General features: G+C 39.9%; 1 long non-coding RNA gene across 1 annotated transcript; it reads right to left on the bottom strand.

Moving 5' to 3' along the window:
• Nucleotides 1-332: 332 nt before the first annotated feature.
• On the bottom strand, nucleotides 333-9,882 carry LOC148056863 (uncharacterized). The gene is made up of 4 exons (XR_015702161.1): nucleotides 9,834-9,882; nucleotides 9,446-9,578; nucleotides 2,243-2,329; nucleotides 333-421 (listed from the first exon to the last, which is right to left on the bottom strand). It is a non-coding gene; the product is annotated as an uncharacterized LOC148056863 (long non-coding RNA).
• Nucleotides 9,883-10,499: the final 617 nt, after the last annotated feature.

The following is a 10,499-nucleotide window of genomic DNA, read 5'->3' as shown; positions in this document are numbered from 1 at the left end:
AAAAAAAAAAAAGGAATATAAATGTTAATAAGACAACCAATGTCTCCAAAGCTTTGTTAAACACAATAGCCTGGGAAATTAGAATTTATTTTAGATTTGATGAATCTGGTGAACAGAAGCACACTAGGGAGAAGTTGCAGTCTTTAACTTGCAAACCACATGGCAATATTTTGAGTCCGCCTCATCCTTTAAAGGCACAGATGCACGTCCTTCTTTATGTGCAGCAGAAATACTTCCCCAAAGCTTTGCTAATCACAAGAAACATTGAAATTACTGATTTAAATGATCTAAAGAAAGTCTGCCATTGAATAAGTGAGACAGTTCAGCAAGTCTTCCTCCATTACTGTACCTGCTCTGTTACTCCTTCAGGACTAGAATGTGTGACTCCAGCCAGGGGGTCAGGATTGGGCTTGGCACCAGTCTGGAAAAAAAAAAGAGAGCAAGGAGAGTCCTCCTCATCTCTGAGAAGAGAAACACATCTCAGAGGGAGTTTTTCAGCTGCTCTTAATTTCAAAGGATATTTTGCTGAGACAGACAAAAATATTTCTTCTTGCCCTCCACAAAAGCAGAATCTGAAATCACTGATTCAAATAATCAGTTTTCTAGAGCTTCTCAGATATATGTTTTTAAGATATGTGTAATGTTTTACACAGCTATCAGCAAAGGGAGTAGATCTACTAATTGGAAAAATAAATAAATAAATAAATAAACCAACCAAAACCAGACCCCTTTAATAACTGATTACACTTCCAGCTTCGCCTACAGGATGGCTATGGTCTTCTCTTTCCTGCAGTGGGCAAACTGCAGCTGGGACTGGTTTGAGAATGGGTAATGGATGTTATAACCAAGTGCAGATCTTTAATGGATACCACCCATTTCCAGCTCTAATGGAGTCAAAAGATACAGTGTTAGGGCTCCATTTGCATTCAGTACTTTTTGGGTTTTGGAGGCCTGGTACAATATCATGCCAAAGGATCCTGGCACCACTATCTTGCTTTCCTCAAAACCCATGGACCATAACAATCTGTACAAAATTATGAAATGAATGTGGAAATCGGTTATCCCTGTCATACAGAAAGCTGCTGTTTCTGTGCACTGTAGCACAAAGAAGTAGGGTATAGTGTGAGATCTAGGCCACCAGAAGTCCCCTGAACCTTGGACTTCAGTATAAATTAGGAACTAATATCTCTGACTGTGCCTGTGTACATAAACATTTGAATTCTGGACTACATATTTCTCTGCATATCTAAACACAGGTATTTTCATGCACTGGGAAAGAAAGCTAAATCCAAGCAGCTAGATGCTTTAATTTAGCCTAATAAGCATCACAATTCAGAGATAAAGTAGGGAGGTGAGTACGTAAACCCTTGGAAGGTCCTGATCCATTGGGCATGCTTAGACCAAACGTAGCAAACATTGGCAGTCCTGTGTTCAAGACAAAACTCTGAATAAAATTTTTTTCATTTTTTCTCAAGAGACTCTTTACATTCAAAATGCATGAGCAGGCTCGGGTGCTGTGGCTGGAAAACATGACTTCTTTTCCTGAACCCTCTCACCAAAATGCCCTCAAAAACTGCCTATAGAAACAGAGTCTCTTGCTTCCTCTCACTCTTGAACTCTTTCCTGGACAGCTTCAAAAGGATGGGCAGAGGTTGGCCACCTCGCAGCCAGGTGTATAAAGTGGTAAATGGAGTCCTCTCTGTGGAGGCGAGGCCCTTTTTATGCTAGCAAATGAACTACATGAAGGCTCCACTTCTGAGTAACTGCGTTAAACACCAGGCTGCCCGCAAAGGTTGTTTCTCTTTACTGACAGTACAAGGAGCATCAAATGCCTAAAAGTGGCTCTAAAATTTTCTTCCTAGGAAAAGGGAGGTCAGAGAGGAGTCTGTTTGTCTGGTAATTTTCCACTGAAACAGTCATGGTGACTGTCCCTTGAACATCACAATTTGATTTCTGTGAGCAGACATGACACAGGCTGGTCTAAAGCCTGAAGAAATGTGGCTGGCACCAATCAATTCACTATCCTTTAATCAGATCCGATTTGTTTCTCCAAAAAGGAGCATTTCTTTTAAGTAATGATGAATGAATGCATCTGCATCCGTGAAGGTGTATAATCAAAGCAAAGCCAGAGTTAGCTATTCCACCTCACAGGAGCTGCAGTAAACCTGTCAGTCATAAGATGCACCAGCTATAGCTACTAGGGATAACAAATGTGAATTAACAGCCAAATGCTTCAGCTTACTGGTATGGTGCCGAAGTATGATCCACAGCTAATTCCATGGGTTTTTCAAAGTTGGGGGAAAGGCTGCGGGCTGGGACATAGGGGGATCTGAAAGAGATTGAGAGACCCATATGGAATTTTGCTGAATCCTGATCAGAGAGGCAGTGCCAACACTTTTTGTCAAAATTACAGAGGACAAAAAAGATTTGGGGCTATGCTCAAGGAACATGATTGATGAGCGCAAATATGAGAAGCTAGAATAACACAGTGAGGTCAGTGGAAGTCTTTGCAATGACTCCAGTGAGGCCTGGATCTGTTAGCAACTATAAAGTTGTATCCACCACAGTGCTAATCAACAGTTGTTTATTTTTATCTACATCTAAAGCATCAATTTATATTAAATAAATTCCACTTAAAACTACTGCAAAAATAGAGAGAAGCCAAAGGAACTAAAAAAATACAGTGCAGATAAATATGCCAAATTAATTCCAGGTGGAATTTATATGTCTTTTGATACATGACAAGAAAAGTAATCATTATTAGGCAGAGAAAAATAGAAGAAAAGATGCTGAAGACCTTGGGATTTTCCCAGAATGTCATATAATCAAAGGAAGGAACACACTGGACCAGAAATCAGAATGGAGCTGTGTGAAATTATTAATAGCATAATCATACCTACAACATCATTGTCTGCGAACCCTGACCAAGCACACAGCTCTACCTTTTCAGAATTCTATAAAAGAGACCATGATCCTATCCCAGTAGTTTGTCATCCAGTTAGACAAAGCAAAAGGAGAAAGGAAATAAAATTTTATCTTCATTTTGAAAATGGGCACTCTCTAGAATTTCTTCAGTTTTGCCATAGATGACACAGGAAGATTGCAGAGAAGCTGGGATTTAACCCCTTTTACATTCCTCACTTTCTCACAGACCATTCCTCTTTCTCAGACACATGTTCAAAATCAGAGTTCTTGTGGAAACTGAGAATTATAGGAATGGAAAGGACCACAGAAGGATCATGGAATATTTTTGTTAGATGCACATGCTCCCCATAAGCTTATTACAATACTCATAGTATTACCGTTCAAAAGTTGTTTCTAATGTGTAGCCTGAATTATCCTTCCTTACTTCCTTACTTCAGTTCAAGAGCATCAGTTCTTGTTTATTGCTATCACACGAGGAGAAAAAATTATTTCCTTCCTCCCTTCAGCAGAAGCGGTTTTATGTATTTGAAGACAATTAGCCTATTCCCATTAGACTTTTCTTCTGTAGACTAAACAATCCCTATTCATTCAATTTTTCATCATACCATCTAGATTGCTAATTGCTGTCTCTGGACTTCTTCCAGTTTATCCCCTTCTTGTTTGTAGCACAGAGCACAAAACTGAACAAAGTACTCAAGCTAAGGCCAGCCAAGCGCATCTCCAGGCAACAAACAAAACCACTCAATTCCCTTTCCACAGCGGATGAGGAAGCTGCACCATGTTCTTGCTATTAAAGAAAGTTAGGAAACAAGCTAGCGTTTTAATGTCAGCTTTTCTTGCTCAGCTTGCCTGCCTTTGCCACAATTCAAAGAGCAGCTTGCAACAAGCTAGATTTAAAGCCGGCCCCAACAGCTTCACTAAGAGGTAAAGCATAGTACATTGGAGAGCCACCAACACAGTCATATTCCTTCCAGCACCCTGAAATAGCTGCATGGTAGCCCATTGTGCTGTGTAAAGATGCCGGCATTGTGGAGTTTGTCTAGGATCTCTGCACTACACTTCTGGTTATAAGCTTTAGTAATCCAAAGCTGATACATAACTGATGGAGAGAGGCGAAAGGTAACAAGAGGCAAAATCTTATTCTACATTCAGGGAGAAGCTGCAACATTCAAGCATATGGCTTTAATGTCACTGGTAACTCCAAGCCTCATTTATCATATGTTAAATATCGCTCATTTTCAAGAAACAAAACAACATTAATAGTCCAGCACAACTTCAAAGCTCTTAATCAGAGTCTATTAGCACATGTTCATGTCCCCCTAAGAATGCATGCATGGAAAACATGAACATGTTTATTTCATTGAAATTTTATTACGTTTTAAAGTTGTTGAGCAATGAAATGCACAGAGGCTGTGTAACCTATGTGGAGTCTCTGAGTATTTAAAATATCTGTCCATAATTACTGTAGGGCCCAATCTTGTTGCCTTTTATTCGCCCTAGAATCACAGACTAATTTGACAAGGGACCTTTAGAGGTTATCTGACCCAACCAGAGCAGGGCCAACTTGGATCAGGTTGCTCAAGGGGTGATCCCATCAATTTTTTTAGTAACTCCAAGGATCAGGATTCCACAACACCTCTCGCTTATTCAAAATTATTCCTGTTGGTTTCAAAAGGTCTTGCTGGCTAAAATATTATTCAATATCCACAGCAGAATCTGAACACAACCCTAACATATTACAACCAGTGTCCTGGTCTGCAGCTGTATATCTCTGTGAATAACACAAGTTCACCTTTATTTTTAAGGGCCAAATGATGAACTGTCTGCTTCCACAGCAGACATTTCAGTGCAGTCACTGGATCTTTTCTAGTGAACATCTGGCTGTTAACAGCAGAAAAACAGGCACACTTTGGCTCCTAATGGTTAAAGAAAAAAATACAATGTGTGAGGTAACATATGGAAAAACCCAAAGAATTAGCAAAACAGTTCCTTTCATTGTCATTTTAGAGATAGTAAAAAGATGGCAAGCAAAGGATCAAAGAAAAGCCAGGTGAAATATACCTAGGCCACAATTAATAACAGTAGTCTTGGAGAAGTACAATAATTCATAGTTCAAGTAATTTCAGAAATTGTACCAACTTTACTAGACTTCTTTTTCTAATTTCCCCTATATTGAGTGCTAGCAATCCTAATTGTTATCCCATTCCATACAGCAATTTTCATCAGCAGAGCTCAAAACTTTTATAAAAGTGCTCATCAGTATGAGAGTTCCTCATTCAACATCTAACAAGATCAATGAAAAGTACCTCTACTGACGTCTCCCAGCTTGTTTCAGTTCTGTTAACTAGCAAAGGATCTATTCTATCTAGCATCTGGAGGGTGTTAAATAGTCACCCATTGGCCAAGCACTAGAAAACTTAGTTTGCAATATAATCTAGCTGTCGGTGGAACAATATGGAACAGCTCAGTGAATGTCAAAATGAGGCCAAGTGTATCGACAGCAGAACTTTAATATTAAGGTCAATAGATATCTCTGTTTGTCACTCTTGTCATTCTAATGGTATACAAGTCTGTTCAGTATCTTCAAAACTGGGTCTGAAGGACAAGACCAGGTCCGTTATTTAAGAATTCATCCACCTGAACTGGATCACACTTCCTAAGGATTCGTTAACTCAACAGCCCTGCTTTGACCCAGGAAAAACTGCACAGTGTTCACTAAATTTGACAGAAAGGGTCAGTAGTCCTCTATAATGTAGAGGGGACCTCCCAGTTATCAGAGGTCTCTAGTATCACCTGGTATTTTGACCAGCCTCAGCTGTGCACAGCTCTGAGCTTTTCGGTAACTTTCATCTTCTAAGCACTGTTCTCTGCTCTGCAGCAAACTTTACAGGCAATAAATGGCCAAGGTTTCCATTACCTGGGATTTGGTTCAATAATTAGAAATTTAGCCAGAAAGGTAGAAATATGAAGGAAAACTGTTGGAAAAAAAGCCAAGCGGATCAGTTCGTTAAACCAGTCTCAGCCAGCATCCAGGAAGAGTTCTAGCAGAAAAGGTATTATTCTTAGTCAATGGTCATCTCTCCCTGTTCCTATTTAAAAATGCTTTCTCACGCTCACACACTGAGCAAAAAGCAAAGTGCATGGATAACTAGGATAAACAGAAGTCATGGATTTCTGTGTAACACTAACTGGTTTGGTCGATTAGCACAAAATTCAATTTGCACTAATCAGTCTGAGGCAAGAGGGTCCATGAAATTAAGCTGACACATTAATTTTATGTTTTGTGGTGCTTCTTTTTTTTCCCATTTTTTTCCCCTTCTAGATGAAAGCAGATATCTAAATATCTCAAGTTTTGTCATCATTTTCAAACACTCTGCATAAATATAAAGTTCAGAAATGGAAAATTTCTAAAAAAGAAGTCTGCATGTACACATAAGACTATTATGTCCAAGAGTACTATATTAACTAGCTGGCCTGAACAAAGATGGCTAGAAAATAGGTTTATTACAGGTGAACTTTTTATTGGAAAACAAAATCAGGTACTTTTTAAAGAAAAAGCTCTAGCAAATTAATCAATTAGAAAATGAATTTAGAGTTGAAATTATATTTCTACTACAGTGGTACAGAAATGTGAAACACTTCCATTTTCCTGGGTTCGGGTTTTTTCTTCACCAAGCATTGCAAAGCTAAAGTAATACTTTTGTCCTTGTCTGCTGTAAATCTCTGCATATGACAAAGTAGCGGTTTACAATACAAACATATGGCTCGAAGCCTCAATAGCTCTTGTACTCTTAAACAGAGCTTACAGATAGCTCAGTCCTCCGTATGGAGCATTGGGTAACAAAGCCAATGATGGAAGAAAACAAAACAGTGAAAATACTGTGTTTTCCCAGAAGGCACTGTTTCGCTGGATTTCTCTTTTCTTGCTGTACCACGTTACAGAAGGCTGTGTATCAATGCCATCAACCTGTAGCCAGTTCTCTGGACAATACAGGGAGAAGAACAATCCCCAGTTTATTTATAGATTTTCCCAATCTACTTGAACATTAACATAAATATCTCTTGACTATGTTTTAGCCCAAGAACCAGGCTGGGCCCTACTGCTCTGTGTGGCTACTTATAAAACATTCACCCTCCTTGTTCGTCACGGCTTATCAGTAACCCTGGGAAGATGCAGTGAAAACCTTCGGTACATTCTTCCTTGACTCTGAATATGAATTCTCTCCAGCCCTGTCCATTTTGTTATTTTGTGTTTACCTCCACAAACATTACAGTCACTGCATTTTACAAACTCATGAAAACGAAGCTGACTGCATACCATCATTCATCAGCTCAGTACTGACTATGAATGGAATAAGATAACACAACATGCAACACTATTTGCAGAAACTTCTTTTCACTTTGCACATGCAAGTATCCACACTGGTTGAGACATGGTCCAGTCCAACAAAGGCAACAACACTGTGTGATCTATGTGACAAGCCACCTCTCTCTAATGAAGTAGAAGTGCCAAATCCATCCTATCAGCAAAACCAGATCTGTTTGATGCAGCTCCAACATCACCTCTACAATAATTTTCAATCATCAGCCTAAGTAAATATGTTCAAATAATGAGCATTGTTCAAGGAAATTGCTTCCTTCTTTTTGATATTTTTGAGGCAGAAAAGTGAGACTAGATTTATTGAACAGATTATTCCTGCCTGGTGCATTATTTGTAGTACCTGAATACTACCTTTTTTGTAATTAAATAGGTAAAATCTCAACTTGTCTGCAGTCTTCTGGCATCTAGCCAGTAATCATAATTTGGTTCCTCTATAAATGTAACTATTTTTTACATCTATATTCTTTTCTTATGGCACATTTTAAAAATACACCGGGTTTTATTTCTTCAGGGGCAGAGGAATAACTCAAGGGTTTTCTTCAGGCAGACTGCAGGAACCGCTCCTTCAGCTCTTCTGAGCTCCCACGTTCACCAAAGAGCTTTAAAGTCTCAATCAAGCAGACTCAAACAATAGTCTGATCACTGGATGGAAACTGCCTGTTGTCTATTGCACCAGACATGGATTTTCACAAGATACACCATCCTGGATTTCATTCTCATTGCAGGCAGTTTGGAGGAGTTACTCCTGATATACACCTCAGTAAGTGAGATCAGAACGAGGCCTTTTCTTCCAAGGTATTTTTATATCTAAGTAAAGGTTGATTCAGGGATAAAATTTTTAAAAATTATATTTTTAAGTACACAGAAGTGAAAGGAATTCCCTGAGCACATACTGGCTTTTCAATAGTGGCACATGCTTCTTAAAGGGGAATGTCTGTATGGATCTGTGCCATCAATTGTGATACCGCAATCTGAATCAACTCCCATTTTCCCCTTAATTGTTCTGTCAACCTGTTTGGGATCTCATCTACCTTCCTCATTACGGCCTTCAGAGGGAGGGCTCCTACCATACTGAGAGTCAAGAGCAGATCATGTCCCTCATTTAGACCCAACACATCTTTCCACAGCCCACTAATTGCATGGCAGCTCAGGCTCATTTGTCTTCCCAGATCGTTAAAATTCATCACCATGCTCTGTGAGCTCTCACTCCTGCCCTTGGATGGGCAGCTGTAGATTATTTAGCCAGACCAATCCCTAATGTTTTTAACTAGGAACTGACCCCAGCACCTGAGCACCTGCTGGGCTCTTAGTCTCTGTCATGTTAAAAGAGTGCACAGAAGGACCTGAGCCATCAAAAGCATCCTGCTGCATTACATTAAATATTGATAAAAAATATGCAAATTGTTTATTGATCTTCTCCAGGAAGGACTGAGATAATGAGAGAGGGACTGTTTGAGATGATGCTTGGGATTTTTAACTTTTTTTTTTTTTTTTTTTACATTAGACTCTTGTTGATAGCTGAAGTTAATGAGGTCTTTCGGTTCACTCAGTATTTCAGACCTTACGACTGGTTTGAAGATAAAAGAGATCAATGCACCTTTATTGTGTATCACTGCCAGCAAGTGCCCTGAAAAGGGCAGGAGTATTTGTACAGGTGCAGTGCCAGCACTCCTTGCTAACTTTACCTGGACTGCCCTGGTTAATATTATACTATTCTAAATTGTCTTATCCTTCATTATACTTGTTTTCCAAGGCAGGTATATATCAGAAGTTGATGCTCACACTGTCTCCAACTTATTAGCAGCTCAGTATATAATTAATACCCAGAGACCAGTTGTTTTTTCTTTCCGCTTTGTTCAGAGCATTAACTGCATTGCATATGCTTCCTACCTTTTATGTGATTGACATGTGACAGCTTTTAGCTGTCTTTCTGTGCCTTCATCCTCATGGTGTAAATTTCTTTGCATTCACATCCTTGGCTTTTTTTTTCTTTCTCTCTTTCTGTCATATCTCTTCCTCAAATTTTTGGGTGCTGTCTGATGCCTCAAGGGAGTAAACAACAATAACCCCAAAGCAGCTGGACCGGAGCATTATTGCCCCAACACTGACCATCCATTTGAAACCATAAATCTGGTTTACCTGCAGGATGTTGCTTCTGTACCTCCATCAAGCCTAGTTCCGGACAAAAAACACTGTGGATGTGGCCACAAGAAGTCTCCCTCTGCAACTGGGCCCCCATTAACCACAAATTCCTGGAGTGTCTGCATCTTGTCTAGGAAACAGTGAGAGGCAGGTCACAAGGGTTTGCCAATGCAAAGTCCAGGCTGCAACGACTGTCATTCTAGACTGGCACTGATTTGAAACAGAGCCTCCCTTCCCAAAGCAGCCAAAGAATAAGCTTCAAATTCTCACCATAATTATTTAAATTTCGTTAAGATTTGGATGAGCCCATCTAGGTGGAGATCAGTACTGTGTTAGGAGCTGCACAAAACCATATTAAGCTTCATCTTTGCCCCAAAAAGCTTACCGTTCTTAGATGAACAGAGCAGATACGATGTGATCTGAAAGTGAGAGAGTGACTGGTAGCAGGGAAAGATCTCAGGTTTCTCCTTTGCCACAGGGTCCAACCATGTATCACCATGGGCAGTGCCCAGGAGTCAGGGAGGAACAGGGCTACAAGTTCTTTGCCTTTCTTTTCTTTCCCCTTAATTACCTGCAGCTGACAACACAAACAGAATGAGAAAGCAAGCAAAGGCATGGAGAAGTAGGAAGACTTGCTGCAAACTACAACGGATTAATGGCAAGACTACAAGCACAACCCAAACCTCATGGTTCCAGTCTGCTGCTGTCATCCCTGGGCTACCAGTGTCCCCACGGGCAGTTATGCAGGTGCCTGCAACAAGGGATGCCATCCTGACCTGTACTTCTAAAAGCAACAGTCTATTTTGTCAATGTTACCAACTGGTTTTGTCACAAAAAGGTATGTCCTAGGAAAAGTATTTCCAACACAAGCAGACAGCAATAAATGGAGGTGGACAAATACTGTCAGTAAAATATCAGAGCGGGGACAACACTGGGGATGATGCACCTAAATGGGGTGGCCAAATAAAATCTTAGATCTGTCATGCCCAAGTTCAGGTCCCTACTGTGTCAGTTCAAGAGTAAACTGGAATTTAAAACTTGGTGTAGCTTG

Source organism: Nipponia nippon, unplaced genomic scaffold (assembly GCF_047370975.1).
Source record: "Nipponia nippon isolate SJK-2023a ecotype South Korea unplaced genomic scaffold, ASM4737097v1 scaffold_11, whole genome shotgun sequence".
Classification (NCBI taxonomy): Eukaryota; Metazoa; Chordata; class Aves; order Pelecaniformes; family Threskiornithidae; genus Nipponia; species Nipponia nippon.
The sequence above is the reverse complement of the archived record's forward strand: the minus strand, read 5'-3'. Positions and strand labels throughout refer to the sequence as shown.